This window comes from Phaethon aethereus (assembly GCF_964289735.1).
Source record: "Phaethon aethereus genome assembly, chromosome: 3".
Taxonomy (NCBI): domain Eukaryota; kingdom Metazoa; phylum Chordata; class Aves; order Phaethontiformes; family Phaethontidae; genus Phaethon; species Phaethon aethereus.
In genome coordinates, this window is record NC_138576.1 from 96,304,536 (window position 1) to 96,321,207 (window position 16,672).

Consider the following 16,672-nt stretch of genomic DNA (forward strand, 5'->3'; position numbering starts at 1 on the left):
GTTTATCTCTGAAGAAAAAAAAAAAAGCGCCTTAGACAGTGAACAAAATGGCATCTGCTCTACAGTTGTATTTACTACACACCAGTACCTGCAGGCCAGGCAGAACTTGCCAAAAGAACTTGTACCATGGCTCCAGACCGATCATAATTTGGGTCTGCCTTTAGTTGCTATATTACCACCTCAGCCTCACTTCATAAGTGGCTGGATGCCCTCTCCTGCTGTTCTATGTTTTCATCTTCTCCAGTCTTGGCTGACTGCAGAAAAACGAAATCCATGTTCGCTGGTCACGGCTTCGGTCCTCCCATCCCCTCCTCAACCCTTAGCAGGGCCATAGGGCTTACAAGGCCACTTCTATCTAACAATGCATAGGTGCTGCGTTATAACTGTTTCTTTTAACGCTTTATTGCACTTACAGTTTTGGTGTATACATCCAGTTTAAGACAAAAATATTCTCTCCATTAGGAGAGAATTACCGTAGGTGGTAATTTCTTGGCTGAGGGCCACCTTTCACAAGCACACAAATCGAGGTTCTTGACTTGATGTACACTTCTGTGGCCTTCAGACAAGTTGCTACAGTGTTTTGCTATTGCTGACTGACATCTCCTGAAAAGTGTCCCTCATGTCATGGTCCAGGACATTAAGCAAAGGTTCCTCTGACCTCTTGATGAAACCCAGCACAGGGTCAGAAGGCAACTGTGGTCTTTCCTTCAATATAAAGAGTATCGGGGACCTTCTGGCATCTCAGGCATTTTTACAGCATGCGTGTCCCCAAAGGAGCCAAGCACAAGCAAGCATGAGGCACCTAGGAACACCAGATGAAGGAGCTGTAGCGTTGTGGCAGGCGGATCTCAGATCAGAATGTGGCACAGTTCTGCCTTGGCCTTCCTGCACTGCACCATGGACCAATCGTAAGAGCAGCAGGGTCAGGGCCCAGGAACTGCAAAGCAAAACCTCACAGCAAAGAAATTTCTGTACAGAGTTCTCCACATCCTTTCCCTGTTACCGACACCCACCTCTCTACAAAAGCCTGTTTTCTCACACCTACTTATGACCACTAGGTGGTAGCAAAAAGGCGTCATTGGGCGAGGAAGGGTTTCCAGTGCTCTTCTCCCACCCATCTCCACCAGCGCACCTGGCTGACTGCAGGGCAGACCAGGAGTCAAGCTGCTGCTGGTAGTGGGTGGGTGAGGGGGAAACCCTGAGGAGCTTCAATTGTATAGAACCTGAACTAGGAACTTGCTAAAGAGCAAATGCTTCTCAAACTTCCAAGAAGATTAGAGGAGGGCAAGTTGCAGCAAATGCTTTGCGTTTTCAGAACTACAAAATAGGGAGAAGAGAATGCTTGGGGACTTTCTTATTGAAAACATCCTCAAAACCTGCAAGGAATGCTCTGGTGCCGTGTTCCTCCAGCAATGCTGTCCCGCACACAAATTGTCAAATGCACGGAGGTTTCCATGTTCAGCTCATTTCTTCAGGGTATGCTACATATGGTAAGGCCATCCCTATGGAAAGCACTAGAGGCCAAAGAGGGGAGCAAGGCAAAGGCAGTTCATGGTCTTCTGATGGCATTATTACTTCATTTTAAAATATCGACAATTAATAAATTAACTGAACTGTCTCTTGGGATGAAGATTCAGGCACAAGCTTAAAGACACAAACATTGATCTCCTGCTCATCTCTAACATTGCTAGCACTAGAGCTTAGTAAAATAATATGAAACTTCTGATTTTGTAGAAGCTTTCCTCTTCCATACAGAGACAAACTCAACATTTTTTAAATGGAAGTTGAGGTTATTTTTGGTGAAAAGAAAGCAAAAGAATTGCCTCGAAATAATTAGGGCATTTACATGCCAAAAGAGAGAAAATAAACCAAGAAAGGTCTCTCATTCAAATCCAAGCCCTGCTTCATTCAGGTCAAGCACCTGGTTTCAATGGGGAGCTTTACTAGAGACTGTGACCTCTACATTAGTGCTACTGGGTCACCTCATGGGACACGGTGATACAGTCTGTCTCTACCCAGCTTCTGCTTATTTGCAGGTCTCTCTCAGCATGTTAATCTGAATTATCACAGTACAGGAAACATCTTCTGCTGAAACATTCTTGCAATATATTTGGATTACAAAAAAAGGGTCTTTTATTTGGGAAATTGCTCCAGGACCTCCTGACCCTCTCTGTTCAATGGAGCAGGAAGGCTATGATGTCAGAGTAAAAAAAGCAAAGCTCAGCAAACTGCCTGACCTCCTCTTGTGCACATACAACATCCCAGCTACTGCTGTAGCCTGGTAGAAAGGGTGGCAGAATGACTGTGCAGTCATTTGGTACCAACCAAGTAGCACTGGGAAGGGTGCAATTTCTCTTCGCCAGCTCCTCAGCATTTAAGCTGCAGCAGCTCAGCGTTCTTGAGAGAAATCTCACCAGACTGAAATTTAATTGATTTCTTACTGTTCTACAAGAGAAAAGCAGAGCAAGGAAAAAAAACTAAACAGAACAAACCCAGTAACTATTTATTCAAAGTGAATTGTTTGAGGAGCAAAAATGCAGAAAATGTGCTAAGTCAAACAGGATCAACTGTATCAGATTTTCAGTCCTGCATTGCTGCAGGTTTGATTAACAGACAAGGTAATCAATAATCCGCATTTTTCCTGATCTTAGCAACATCCTAGAGGTAGTACTTTCACAGGGATAAACTGTTCAGCAGTTTCTTCAGTATATTAATCACAATCAAGCCTTTCTTAAATGTCAGACAGTCCTGTACTTCTCCTATTTTTTTTTTTAAGGCAATATTAAAACCACAACAAATAAAACCTCGTTTATTTGACCATTGCTTAACTTCATATCCTTTTCACAAGACAAGTTTCTCTCAGAGCCCAATCCCTGTGGCACCTCCATTTCCTTATATAAATAGTTATTTGTCACAGTTCCTGCATTTAAGTTATAACCCAGTCTTGCTCCATTTTTAGATTTCACCATAAAAAGAATGCTTTAAATCAAGGTGAATACATTTCTGTTACTATGGTGGATTTCACAAAGGCTTTTCCTGATGTCAAATCTTCTCCAGCCTCCTGACAAATACCATTGCGTTTGTAGATGAAAGTTTTCCCACTAACAGGATATGTAGCCTTTCACCTCCAAGATGCTGTTTTGAATCCTGCCCTTCTCAGTTGCCAAACAAGTGTCAAAGAGCAGCAATTTAGATTACAAGAGTTGAAGGATCTTGATCTAATTTCCAGGGAAAAGACGTTCACAAAGCATAGAAGGAGTCCGTTTGGCCCCTTTTTTTTTGAGACTGGCCTTGCTAACCCAAGAGTTAATAATCAGAAACTAAAGTTAGACCAGCTCAATTATGAAAAAAAGTGGGCACTTTTGGTAAACCATGCAATGAAGTAGCTTACAGATATAACAGACTTTAGATTTGGTCAGTGAGAGGGTATCCAGTGGCCAGAAGCATGTACTGCATGGATCATGCTAATGTAAGCTTTAAAACCTTTGCTTTACCTCCTGCCAGCAAGAAGGGGCTAGTGACTGCAGCATCCCCTTCTCACTTAATAATTGTTTACCTCTGTGCTAGCAGTGCTTTCTCCAAATCAGGGTTGGCATACAAGCAAAAGAAAAGGTAGTCTTTTTTTGCACACCTGAACCATACCTATCCCATGGTTAAACAGAGTATTCTGTTATCATGTTCTTCATGGATGATGGTCCAGGAGCAGCAGTATTAAACTCTCTTGCCCTGTGCAATTTCATTAACCTTGTTCAATATGTGACCATGAGCTTTGCAACCTCGTGTCACCCGATTTTCTCCCATCAAGTTAGTACAAGTTAGTCATGCACAGCTTTATTTATAAATGTAACATAACCTTGTTTATCTGAGCCCCAGAGCTTCTGGGCAAGCACAGAGACCTGACAAATGGGGATGCTGGCCCTGAGTGTAAAATCCAACATTTTCTGAGCACACTGTGCTGCCTGAGTAAGAGCAAGAAAACATCTTAACAAAGGAGAGACCATAAGGAAAGCAAGCAGAAGGACGACTTCAAATAATGTTAAATTCAAAGGCTTTGCATGCACACATACAAAAAAACCCCCCAAAACCCAAACATATACATGGGTACATACATATAGATACATACACCCACCATGCATGGAGGCAGGGAAGAGAGAGCCGCTCTTTGGGGATAGCCCATACTGTGCTGGGGCAATACAGATACTGCAGTTGTCTCTTGCCAGTCCTCCTGTCACTGCTTGTCATCTTTGCCTTTCTGGAGGACTATGGGATGATGCCAGCTGCCCTGAGACTTCTCTGCTGAGCCATTATATTATTCTGTCAGCTGCAGTGGGCAGATTTAAGTTTTCATGAATTTTCCGGTTTTTTTTCCACAAAAACGTCTTGCTGGTTCTGGCAGGTTTTTCCCTTTTCTTCCTGGTGAATGCTGAGGTGAAGAAACTGCTCTGTTTCCCAGCACTGTCTAGCTCATCCATGAACAACTTCCCTTGGCTTAAGGAGTCTCTCACAGACCTTTTGTTCCTGACACAATTATAAAAGTCTTACTTTGTCTTCACAGACTTCAACCTTGTTTTGTCACATTTTTTGTTGCCTTCCTGACATTTCTGGGTTTGTTGAACCTTTTCCATCATTTTCCTATTTCTTTGGCTTTGAAATGTTGTGTTGATCCTGCTGATTTATATTTTTTACCGTGTCTTTATCTATTCCACACCCCCATGTTGAGATAACTGGCCATTTTTTGCTCATCAAGTGCTTCTGACTTGGTAATAAATATCTTGAAGTCTCTATTAGTTACTTAACTTTCTCACTCTACGCTATTCTGTGTTGTGCTCAGTGAAGTCCATAGCCCTTCTTCAAAAGGTCAGTGAAATTCATGTTTGTGCATATCAGGACAGAATTTGGCAACAAAAGCTTACTTTTTTCCATGTTTTAGGTTGCAGGAACTTAAAAATAGAAATATAAAAAGAAGTGAAGATTTTTCCCAATCATGTTTCTCACTAGAGCGGAGATGTTTATTACCTTAGTGATGCGGGTTTTCACTTGTACTCGCTATCCCAAAAGCTCCAGATGGGTGTTTCTCAGGGGATTAGGACACGTAAAGTCAGTGAGTGTTTTCCTGGGACTCTCAGGGCCCTGACTTTGAGCATTCACCTACCTGCAAACCTGAGTTTGGTTGCTTTTCAAATGTTTGGAAGGTAAATGGAACAATATGAGTTTGGGTAGATACCTGCATATAAATATTCAGTAATTTTGCCATATAACAGAGTTGGATGAAGAGCTTCAGTCCCTCATTCTGGATTCTAGCAACAAGCTTACTGTGGGACGCTGGAAACACAAAGGATTGCTACACTAACACAACGATCTTGAATTGGAAGATTCCATAAAAAGGCAACAGAATATTAAGTAGTACCATGTTATCCTATGTGATACTGGGCTTAATGCAGGGAATGGATTTAGTATAAAAAATGAACCTGTATGTCCTCAGTAGACAAGAGGACATTCATTGAAGAGGGACAAATAAGTCTTGAAATTCATCTGCAGGTGAAATTGTTTGACCTTCCTTATTTTTATCTACCACTGCATTGATTAGACGAATTCTCCATTCTGAGCAATATAGCATCTATAGTTTTGCTCTTTAACCTAAAACAAGCAAACAAACAAAAAACTAGGTGTCTCACCAGAGTTGTTTAGGAAGTTAGATTGTATGTTATAGGTATGAGTACAAGACCACCTTCAATTTTTTTTAGTCCTGGATGCTATTTTATTTAACAGAGCACCAGTTCGGGCAAGTAATCAGGGCCAAGAGGATACACGAACCTCAACAGTTTGTTAGAAAAATGTTGTAAGATCAACAAGATGAACATCAGGCTGCTGTGTTGAGTCTCATCAGAGAGTTTCTTACTCCATATCTGGTAATTGCATACCACCTGAAGGCAAACCTTTTTTTGTGTGCTCTGAGCCCTGGAAAAAAAGGTTGCAATATTTTTTATATTCCTTTACCTGCATATGTACTTTACTGAGGTCATGTAAACACATCTCAGTAATTTTTCATCAACATTCTGCCTGGGATTCCTCTTTATACTACACCAGTAACTCCACTCCTGCTTGCTTACAAGTCACAGTCACAGGCTAAGCTTCTCAAATAAAAGATTTTATGTTTTCTTCACTTTCTTACTCTACTTTTAGAAATTAACTATTTAAAATTTCCAGTGTTGAAACGTGAAACATAACTGAAACAAACAGAAATATTAAAACTGGCCTAAAGATATAGTCACAGCAATGTCTATAGGTACAGACTACATGGGAACTGCCTAGTCCCCTGACAAGAGAAACTCATTGTATTTCAAGAAGAGTTTTTACTTGCTGGGACATGCATACACACTGACATTTCTTCCTATCCAGTTTTGAGTAGATGTTTCTAACAGATCACCCCACTGAAGAAGAACACAGATTCATTTAAAACAATGCACAGTGCTTGTTTCTGGTTGTAAGATGCATATAGTATTTTGAAAGAATTATCATACATTAATAGGTTTTGCAAGGTCATGATGATACTCTCACATCACCTGATAGCAAATTAGTAGGCCATGTTTGCAATTATTGGATTTCATATGGTGCTTAATAATTTCTATAGAATTCATTTTACAGACTCATTAAAACACACTCAGACTTTGTTAATAAAAAACATTTAATCAGAAAATAGAAGTGTAGTGGTGCTTGATGTAGTGTTGCACCTGCAGTAATGGCAAACAATATGGGTATGTACAGAAACCTGGATGAAGTTGCTCTTATCTCCTACTACCATGGTTTATATTTAGAAACAAGAAATCATGATCGAGGCCATTGTTATAATTCTGAACAGTGCTCTGCATGTTTGAACATGTGTTCAAAGCCCAAGTTTACCTAAGAGAAGCAGTCAGCCCAAGATCAAACATTCACCTTGCAGGGAACGGGAAGCACCAAGAACTTTGGACTCTGAGTTTGAGTTTCTGCTGTGTTCCTTGGTGTGCCACCTCTACCATGTAGTAGTAGGAGAGAAAGTGAGGATGGCGGGAGGGATTCACAGGTGGCTCCTGCTGGTCCGAGCCAATGGAAGGGTCAGAGCAGAGAGCAAGGAAGTGGGTCTGGGTGTCTCTTGTTCCTGAGTCCTGCTTCAAGGTGTCCGAGTGAGAAGGGTGTATGAGTAGGGACAAGAATTGCCCACTGGTAATCACAGTCCGTCCTGATCCAGAGGTCCCTGCAGTTTTGAGCATCCTTCTGACCTTCCTGCTTAGTTCTGGTGACGTGCCCATCTGACATACTCTTCCCCTGTAGCTGCATGGTCAGCTAAAGCCTCCCCCTTTCTTGGCTGTCCTTGCAGGATAAAAGGAAGGAATCAGAGCTCCTCCTTTATCCAGGATTTCAAAAGCCCAGTCTGCACTTACCAGATGTCAGTAAGAATAAAACAGTTTTCAAAAGAAAATAGTGAGGTGAGGAAGACAGTGTAAGGTAGTCATATTTATCAAGAAAAGTCTCTGCAGTCCAGGTATCTGTCCTTAATTTATCACAGGAGTGGAAAGTGGAGAAGGGAATTTGCCTAAAGGAAGAAGTAGGGCAGAAAACTTTGAACAAGTCAACATTCCCCTAAGTAAATCCCTGGAAAGGTAGAAGGGGTCAGAGCAGGACATCTCCCATCTCCGTCAAGTCTTCATTACATTTGTGTTCTCCAAGGCATCCGGAGAAACACAGCCCAGGCTGTCCTACATGCAGCATGTTTAAGCTCCATATCTGGACAGAAGAAAATGGGGCCGTGGACCCCCAAGTCCCTGGGAACAGAATGAAGCAAGCCATCAGGGACCTAACTGAACCAACAGGGGAAATTTCTGGTTAGGATTTTGAGAAGCTTGCAACACAGGCCATAAAAATTTCCCCAGAGCTATGTACGAACAACTGCACTGCAGCAGCCCAGTGTTAGTTGTAGGACATTATGATGGCAACCGGAGAATTCCTTCATGTATATTGTTGCAAAATGGTACTGAGCAATATTTATGGGTATGTCCTTGAACATTTTTCCATCACTGAAAGTGACTAATCCTGTGCAGGTTTAGCCAAACTTTCTTAGAATGCCAGGCAGTGCTGAGGAGCAAAGCAGTCAGACCATTGGATGAACTACAGTGGAGCTGTTAGCAAGGACAGTTGGCGTGAGAGGGGGAAAAAAAGAAAAAAAAAAAACCCAGCGTCCCTTCTGCTTGACTAGAATTTCTTGACAATGAAAAAATTTCTTTCCTTAGAGAATACAGGAGCTCTTCATGATGACTGAGGAAGGGTCATTTCTGCTGACAACAGGCATCCAAATTCTGGAGGAGAAACAAAACAGCCAAATGATCAATATATTGTAAAGAGCACTACACTAACAAACTTACTATTTATAGCAAATGGCTGGGACATATTCAAACACTCCAAATTCTTTCTCACAGAAGTCACGTGCACAGACACTACCCTCCTCATTATTGTACATGTGATTTGTAAATTCTTCTGCTGGCATTACTGAAATACTGCTTTTAAAACAACAAACAATATTTCTTCACATGCCAAAGAAAACAGGAATTTTAACATCATAAACCTTCCCTAGAGATGGCAGGATTCCCTTGGTTTGTGTGTGACTCCACAGAGTTGCATGTTATGCCAATGTGAGGGAGGGACGACTCCTCTGGATTTTTCCACTTATTTTCCAGTGAGGAGCTCTTTGTCCACAGACTCCTATGACAAGTCTTCTTGTTTCCTGGCTGTGCTCATCATTCATTTCTGAATCTGGCAGGTAGGACAGCTTTGTACAGAGGGGGGAAAAAAGTAATTGCATTTGCCCAGACTCCTGTGGCAAACAAGCAGGCTTGAAATGAGGAAGCATGGCAGGTTAAGGCTAGCTGGATCTCCCTCAGCTTTGGTCTTTCTTCAGGAAACCCTTTTCTTCCTACCAGGCAACTGTTTCTGCTACTTACCTGCTCACCTCTCCATGTAGTCTCTGGTTGCCCTCTGGCACCGAGACCCGTGTGTGGGCTGCTGCTCGTGGAGCACAAATGTTCAGCTCCAGCAAGAGCCAGCCGACCCTCTGCGATCAGGGCACTGCTCCTCTGCGTGACGCTGCCTCAGAAGCGGCTGGGGGCCCTTCTTCCCTTGGCGTTTGGCTCCTCTTGCCCCAGGTTCGTCTCCCATCACACAGTGCCATGCTGGGCTGCCAAGTATTCCACTTAGGTAACACTTGGCATTTCCAGCCCCAGGGCCTCAGCACTGATGCAATTTCCAAAATTATTTTTTAAAAAGCCACAAATATTTTGAATTCCTAGCAACTGAGAAACCCCAAAAGCAAGAAGGCAGCATTATTCTGCCAGGAAGGGAAGAGGAAAGGCTGCAATGGGGGGAAGAATGGTGGATTGAGTACTACTTAATCTTTCTACTCCCCCCCCCCGCCTTCACTTTAAACTTGCTGATAACGCAAGGTCAGGGGAGACGGGAGCAAGAAAGGGAGGACAAACTGGGGTGGGGGGAAATAAATTCTGGAACCCTCTCTCCAGGAGTAGAAGTGGAAAAGATCACAGAAAGCAATAGCTGCATCTTTCTCTCTCTGTTCTCTAGCTTCCCACCTCCATAAAACCCATGTATCAATACAGGTAAGAGGCAGATGTTATTAATTTTTCCACTTCTTCCTTCATTAAAAATAAATAAACAGAGGCATAGTTAATGGTTAATGCTGCTGAGTTCATGGAGCAAACAGTTCTCTTTTCCCATCTAGCCTGTAGTTTAATTATGAACTTAGGCTGCCTTCAGGCTACAAAGGCCAAGCAAGCAGGGAATACATATACCCAGAAATGCAGTCAGTGTTTGATGTCTCTGAGCTAAAATTTATTTTAAAAAAATGAAGTGGAGAATAAAAGCAATATGCAAACCACCGAGCTTGGAGTCAAGGGGAGAAAAAGAACAAAAAACAGGTTTGAATATAGCTGAGCAACTAGCAACATGGAGGCCTTCCAATTCAGGAAAAAAAAAAAAAAAAGCAAGCTCTTTTTTGAAGGTTGTTAGTAAATGATCTTCAAAGTAGTCACAGATTAAAAAATAAATGAATGAGCTGTGGGTGCTATAAGCACTTTTGCCAGCACTGAACAAGCAAGGTAAGAGGAGAAAAACCAAGACCCCCAGGGTCTGGAGTCGGAAGAATGACGGAGAAACCCAGAAACCCTGTGGGAGTGCAGAAGAGCCAGAGAATGTGGTGTATCCCCACATTCCTCCAAAACACACGGGAAACTTCAGGATTGCCTTGGAGTATATGGTGCTCTGAAACACTGAATACCAAAGCTCAGTATTTTTCTGCCAGGGAGGGGAAAGCAGAGCTGAAGGACCGCATTGGATAAGGATGCTCATGTAAATCTGCAGTGCCGTAAGCAGTCACTGGACAGCTTTGCAAGCACAGAGAGCAGGCTCCTGTTCCTGATGCTGCAGGAAGGAGAGGAGAGCTTTCTGGCCGGGTTATTCCATGGTGGAAGAGGACAGCGCTTACAGAAGCTTGCCAGAGGGGGAAGAAGTATTTGGAGCTTTAGTGCAAATCAAAACTAGCCCCCAAAATACTTCCTTCAAGCATGATCCACATTTTTCTGTGGCTCAAAGTGCATCAGAGCTCCTAATCTCAGCATCACAGCTGAACACATGAGGTCAAGGAGTTGATCCAAAGTTCACTGAGTATCAGAGAAGTGAATTGGTCTTGCCGTCGGATACAATGAAATGCAGGTGACCGTTGTATTTATAAGGAACACGAGGCACACGCAAACTAGCTGACTTGACAGAACATATAAGGTCACTCTTACTTCAAGAAGCCATAAAACACAATTAATAGCATAGATAGATAGATACGCTCAAAATTGGTAGGAATGCAAAATTAATGATTATAAGTACCTGATAACACGTGGAAAGCTTGCTTTTTGAAAGTCAGGCAGGTAGGTAGTCAGGCCAACTTCTAAGAGAAACTGCAAGGAATATCTCCCATAGTTTCAATACATTAAAAGAATAATGCATTGCAACACCAGACTGCTGCTAGAAACCCTAGACATCAAGAGAACTGTAGATACTGAAGACACAGCACCTACAAGCTGCAGAATCTGAAAACATCTGGCTGATGCAGAGTAAAAAGATACCCTAATTTTAACCAGCTTGTAGAAGTCAGGGAACTGTCTTCCTCACCTGTGCCTTTCCCTGTATCATCCAGTGAAATCACCTTGTTAATCAGCACATGAGTTTTCTAAAACAATTGAGTGCTAGGTGAACACTATAGGAAGGACACAGTTTTGACAGGGAAAAAAAACCCAAACCAACCCCGCCAAAACCTAAAAAAAAAAAAATAAAAATCACAGCTTTATAGCTTTACCTCTTTCATACATAAAGATGATATTTAAATTTAGATACTGGTATCCAGATTACAGGCAGTAATATTTACATATGCCTCCCAAAATCTAACTGTATTGATACAAAAGGAGTCCTTAAGTGACATGAGGAAAAAAAAGCAATTTGTGGCACACCACCTCATGAACTTTGATATGGTGATACACATTTAAAACTAAGACCGAGGTGGGGAAAGAAGAAAGCTTTCAGTGATGTTGGAAGAATATCCCTTGTTGTTAGAATAACCATGGACTTTCAAACAGGAGCCAGAACGGGTTATTCAAGCCCAGCTGTACAGTTTAGGAAAGGGGAACCCAGATACTATTGTGAAACAAGATGGAAATAATATATACTCCTTTCTTTGGTTTTAGGACCGTTAGCACAGGTGATCAAATTATGAGTGGGATGAATTAATTTTGGAAAGAAATAAAAGCGTAATAGTGTATCAATGCATGGTCGAAGGACAACGCATCATTAACCTAATGATATACTTGTTATATTACTAATTGAAATGCCTTATTAAACAAAATCAATAAATACAATGTTTTCCCTATCAGAAAGCTGACTAGTGACAGTGTCATAACAGCTGTTATGATTTACATATACTTTTATTAATTTTTTTTTTTTTGCCAGAATATCAAGTCTCTTCTCTATGAAGGATCTGACCACTAGTTGGCATTGTTACTTCACTCAAATAAATAGCCTTAAACAAGGTGTTCAGCTACAAAACCCAACCTCTACATTTTTGAGCTCTAAGTTTCATTTAGCAGCACCTGTGAAAGGTGGTGAGGGAAAAATGGAGGAGAAAGTAATATGCAATTGGAAAATTATTTCTTCCCACTCCATGTATCTCTTTCAGCAAACTTCTAATTCTACTTTGAATTCTAAAAAAGAGACTTAAGCAATATCATGTGTATTTGGGGCGGGGGGGGGAACACGAAACCAAACATAGCTATAGTCACGCATACTTAAGTGGTAAAGTCCAGGCTGTGAGTGTAGACCCAGTGGTATTGCCAGGTCGGGAAGCTTAAATCACAGAAACACAACTATTGAACGCAAACATGAAATAAAAGCACTTTATATCCCCGTGAGCGGCTCCTTCTGTTACAACTCGAATAACTCAGCGCTACAGCGGTGCCTTATGTTCTGTTCTACCAGCTCTGAACTGCTGGCAATAAAGCAAGTGACAACTTTTCTGCGTGGAGTTTCTGTCATTTTTAGAATAGAAGGAAGGGTTTTTTTTCCTCACGTTCCTAGAAAAAGCAGGGTGCTACCTTTGTGAGTTGGAGTGCAAAGAGGCTTTTGGGCAGAGTCTGCCTGTGCTGGCTCCGAGAGGCTGCTCGGCCCCGAGTCCGTTTGATCTGAGGCTGCATTATCGCACACAGGATGGGATGTGGGATTCCTCCTGGCTGTGCTTCCCGTAGCTCTGCCCTGCAAGACCTGGGAGCGTCTCTGGGGCTCAGCAGCACAAGCTGGTTACGGGGGTGCCTGCAGACAGGCAAGCGGAAAAGAGAACAAGTTGTCTCTCCGTGCCCAGTCGGTGGGAGAAGGAGAGGGGATTTTCACCTTTTGGAGTCTGACTTCTAGGGCTGATATCAAAACAGTTAGTGTTTTGCTTTAGCTGTATATCAGACTTCCTTTCAAGTGAAGTTAACATTTCAGTTTCGTAGAGGCAAGCTTTCAAAAATAGCCACTTCTCAAAGGAAAATGAACACAACCTGAAAGAGCTGCTTTAGAACAATAAGAAAGATGTAATCTCTATTCTACTGCAAATCCTGGCTCCTACACAAACCCACAGACTGACACTACTAGCACATTAACTGCAGTGAGTCACAGAAAGGTTCTCAAATTAATCCTCATTTACACTACTGACACACTTTATGGCCTTAGGTATGTCTCATCGACACTCCTGAGCTCTAAAATACACATAACACTTACCCAGCTTGAGAGAGATTAATTCATTAGCGACTGCAAAGTGCTAAGTAAATGTTTACAACCATTAACAACCAAGTAGGATGTTTTCATCACCAAAACAAAAAGAAATGTAAAATGCAAGCGGCATCAATGTGAATGGTGGAAAATAAAATTAAAGCAAAAACTTCCTTCCATTCTCACGAACGTTTGAAAGCCAAAACAACAACAAAAAGCAGTCAATCAACCAGACTGTGGTTTTGAGTAATTTGAGTAGCTTGACATCAACTCTTTAAGAGAGCACTGTAGGCTGGTATATAAGAAAATTTAAGCAGACTTTGCAACTACTTTGCATATACAACTTTACAAAGTCTCATGATAGAAAGCAGCGGATCCCACAATATCCAAGTTATCCCCTATTGCTCTAGATTTAATTAAACTGCTCACAAGATCGTGCTATGCCACAAGGCAATCCACGAATGATCACAGAAGCTATAGTAAACCCTCCCCAAATTTTCCACTATCAAATTAGCAATTGTTTTCTTTTGAAGAAGCTGTACGTTAGAAACACTCAAGTTGGAGTTAGCAGATGTGATGCTGCTTAAGACACCCTTGTATGCAGTCTCATCTCGCTCCTCTCAGTGGGAAGCAACTGAAGTATGTGCAGTGGCTCCTAGTTTGTAACACAGACTGGAGTTCTGACATCCAATTGTACTCATTATCAAAATCTATATAAATGCTGTCCAAATTATTTAGCATTAAAAGCTTCCATCCTTTGAAGATAAACAGGTTAACAAGCTTTAAAATCATTAATGAAGTAACGCTTGAGGAATATCCTTCTGAGCAGCGTAAACATTGGCTCAGTTAACATCTCATGCCATCAAGAAAGATCACTAGCCGACCCAGGCCAAGATGCTGTGGGAAATAAGTGGAAGGCAATAACAGCTGGAAATATTTGGCACATACAATAAAGTTTTGAAACCCTTTGGATACTGGGTTTCCAAGCTCTTTTTTTTTTTTTTTTAACCCACAAAATATTTCATTGGCACTTACATGAGAAACAAAGTCAGCAGCACCCAGGTGTGCTGTGACATTGTTACCTGCCATGAGATGGTACAAACATCCCTCTCCTTCCTCCCAGTCCCCCTCCAATTACCGATTTGCAGAATGCATGTAACAGCACATCTTCAGAGCTAATGTTACATCTCTGGTTAGGAATACATATCTGTCTGTATATATTTCAATTGGAAATCCAGTCATCGTAGGGTGCTTTGCCGATGAAATAGGCTTTATACAATAGAGCTGTATATCTGTCCAGCTTTGCATTTCCTAATGGCTCCCGAACATGACAAGCAGTTCTGGCCACATTTGAATGGATGGGTTGAGGTGGTCCCAAACTCCTGCAGTGCTGTAGGAGATCGGCATGAGCACAGAAGATACCAGCAAATGCCTCCGTTGAGGGAAAAGCTGCAAGAGGGGATCAGCAGCTCCCTGCTGAGCTGGGTCAGGGGCTGCACGTACCGCTCAGAACAAGGCACCGCACACACTGCCTTTTGCCCGTACGGCAGTTTGGGGGGAGATGAGAGTATGTATGCAGGGAGCAGAAAGACAGGGAACACTGAAAGGGGGAGAAACATATTGCTGGAGGGCTCAGAAGAGGTACAACTCTTAAATCTGGAGGGCTTTTAAAAATTTTGTTTGCTTATTTATTTATTTTTACTGGCAGAAAGTTGGGATATAGGATGCAAGACCTGGGGGAACAGATTTCTGCTGCTCAGAAGAAAAATTGTTTCTTTCTACTGCAGTGGTTCCTACTGTTTAGACATTTCACTCAGTCAGATGAAACATGCTTATCTATTGCTCATTGTGATGGAGGATGAGGAAAGTAAAACTACAAATACTCTTGTACTGTGGTACAGGAGTCCCAGTCACTGCATGGACCTGGCTGTGCTCTCTCCACAGATGTAAACAGAAAAGATTATTTCTGTCCTAAAAAAAAATTACATAAATGTTTTTCCTGTCTGCCCTCAAATACTGAAACCCAAACTAAACATAAACCAGCCATCCTCTTTAATGGTGATTATAGCCTTGCTGGATTCTATGCACAATAACAATGGTTTGAATTTGTTAAAGGTCGCAGGGAAAAGCACAGCAGCAAGACCTTGTAGCTGGCAGTGTGTTTTTGTTCCTCAGCTTAAAGCCTACATAGGAGCTGGCTACACAGCAGGTACTTTTAAACAGCAATCTCTACAGAAAAAAGAATTAACTATGCAATATTGAGCAAAGTAAGCTGGTAGATAAAGGTATGACTGGTACTTTCTGAAATTTCATAGCTATTTCACCTGTGCAAAAGTCAAAGTGTAAAAGCCATCAGGGAAAAAAAGTAAATAGCTCTGTTCCTTGCCTGTGCATTCTAAGGAGGAGGATCACTCCTGCTCATTACAGTTACATACAGAGCTCTGCCGTAACACTGGGACACAATGAATATTTAAGGAATTCAGAGACTACTCCTCTCCCATGTTTTTTTTTTTTAATGCACCGGAAAGGAGGAATAGCTGAGACAAAATAAATTTGGATTCAATCAGTACAGCATGACAAGGACTCAGCTGTACTCCAGGCCTTTGCTTGAGTAAACAGTGATGTGTCTCATGACATGTTCAAAACAAAAAAATAAATAGACTTTAAAGACACAAGCTGTCTGTATAAACAGCGGGTGGGGGAACACTACTGGATTACCAGCACCTTTTGAGGAAAAAAGAAATCATCAGCTCTCCCTCTTAGCAGGAGTGGGGAATTGGGATGCAGGTCCTGCAGCGAGGCTTCCTGCGGTCCCAGGAGAGCTCGCGACAGATGGCCAGGTACCCACTTCCAATATACCCATAATCAAACAAGGACCTAAGTAACAGCTCAGGCAAAACTGCTGTAGGCAGCGAGAGACTGAAGGCACCACTGGTGTGCTAGATCCCTGCAATAAGCAAGAAATCTTAAATATACTTTGTTAAATAGTTTAGGGGCACAAATCTCTGCTGATCCCTACAAGAAAGGGGTAGAAGTCTTAGCACAGGATTACCGAAAAATAAATACAGTACAAGCAGTGATCCGTTTTCCTTTTGAACCTAGCAGAGACACATGGATTCTTATCTTCAGGAATTCTCCAAATTAGTTACACAATCCCTTCCATAGGCTTATCATGCTCAATCTCCCAATAATTTAAACTCCTCAGTCCCTCCAGTCCTGTTTGGATCTTCACTCTGAGACTGTTCAGGAACCTTCCAGTTTCCAGACAAAAGTATTCATAACCAGATAATAAACACTTGATCTAGGGCTAATATTATCCTCATATAGGATGTTTCCCTCA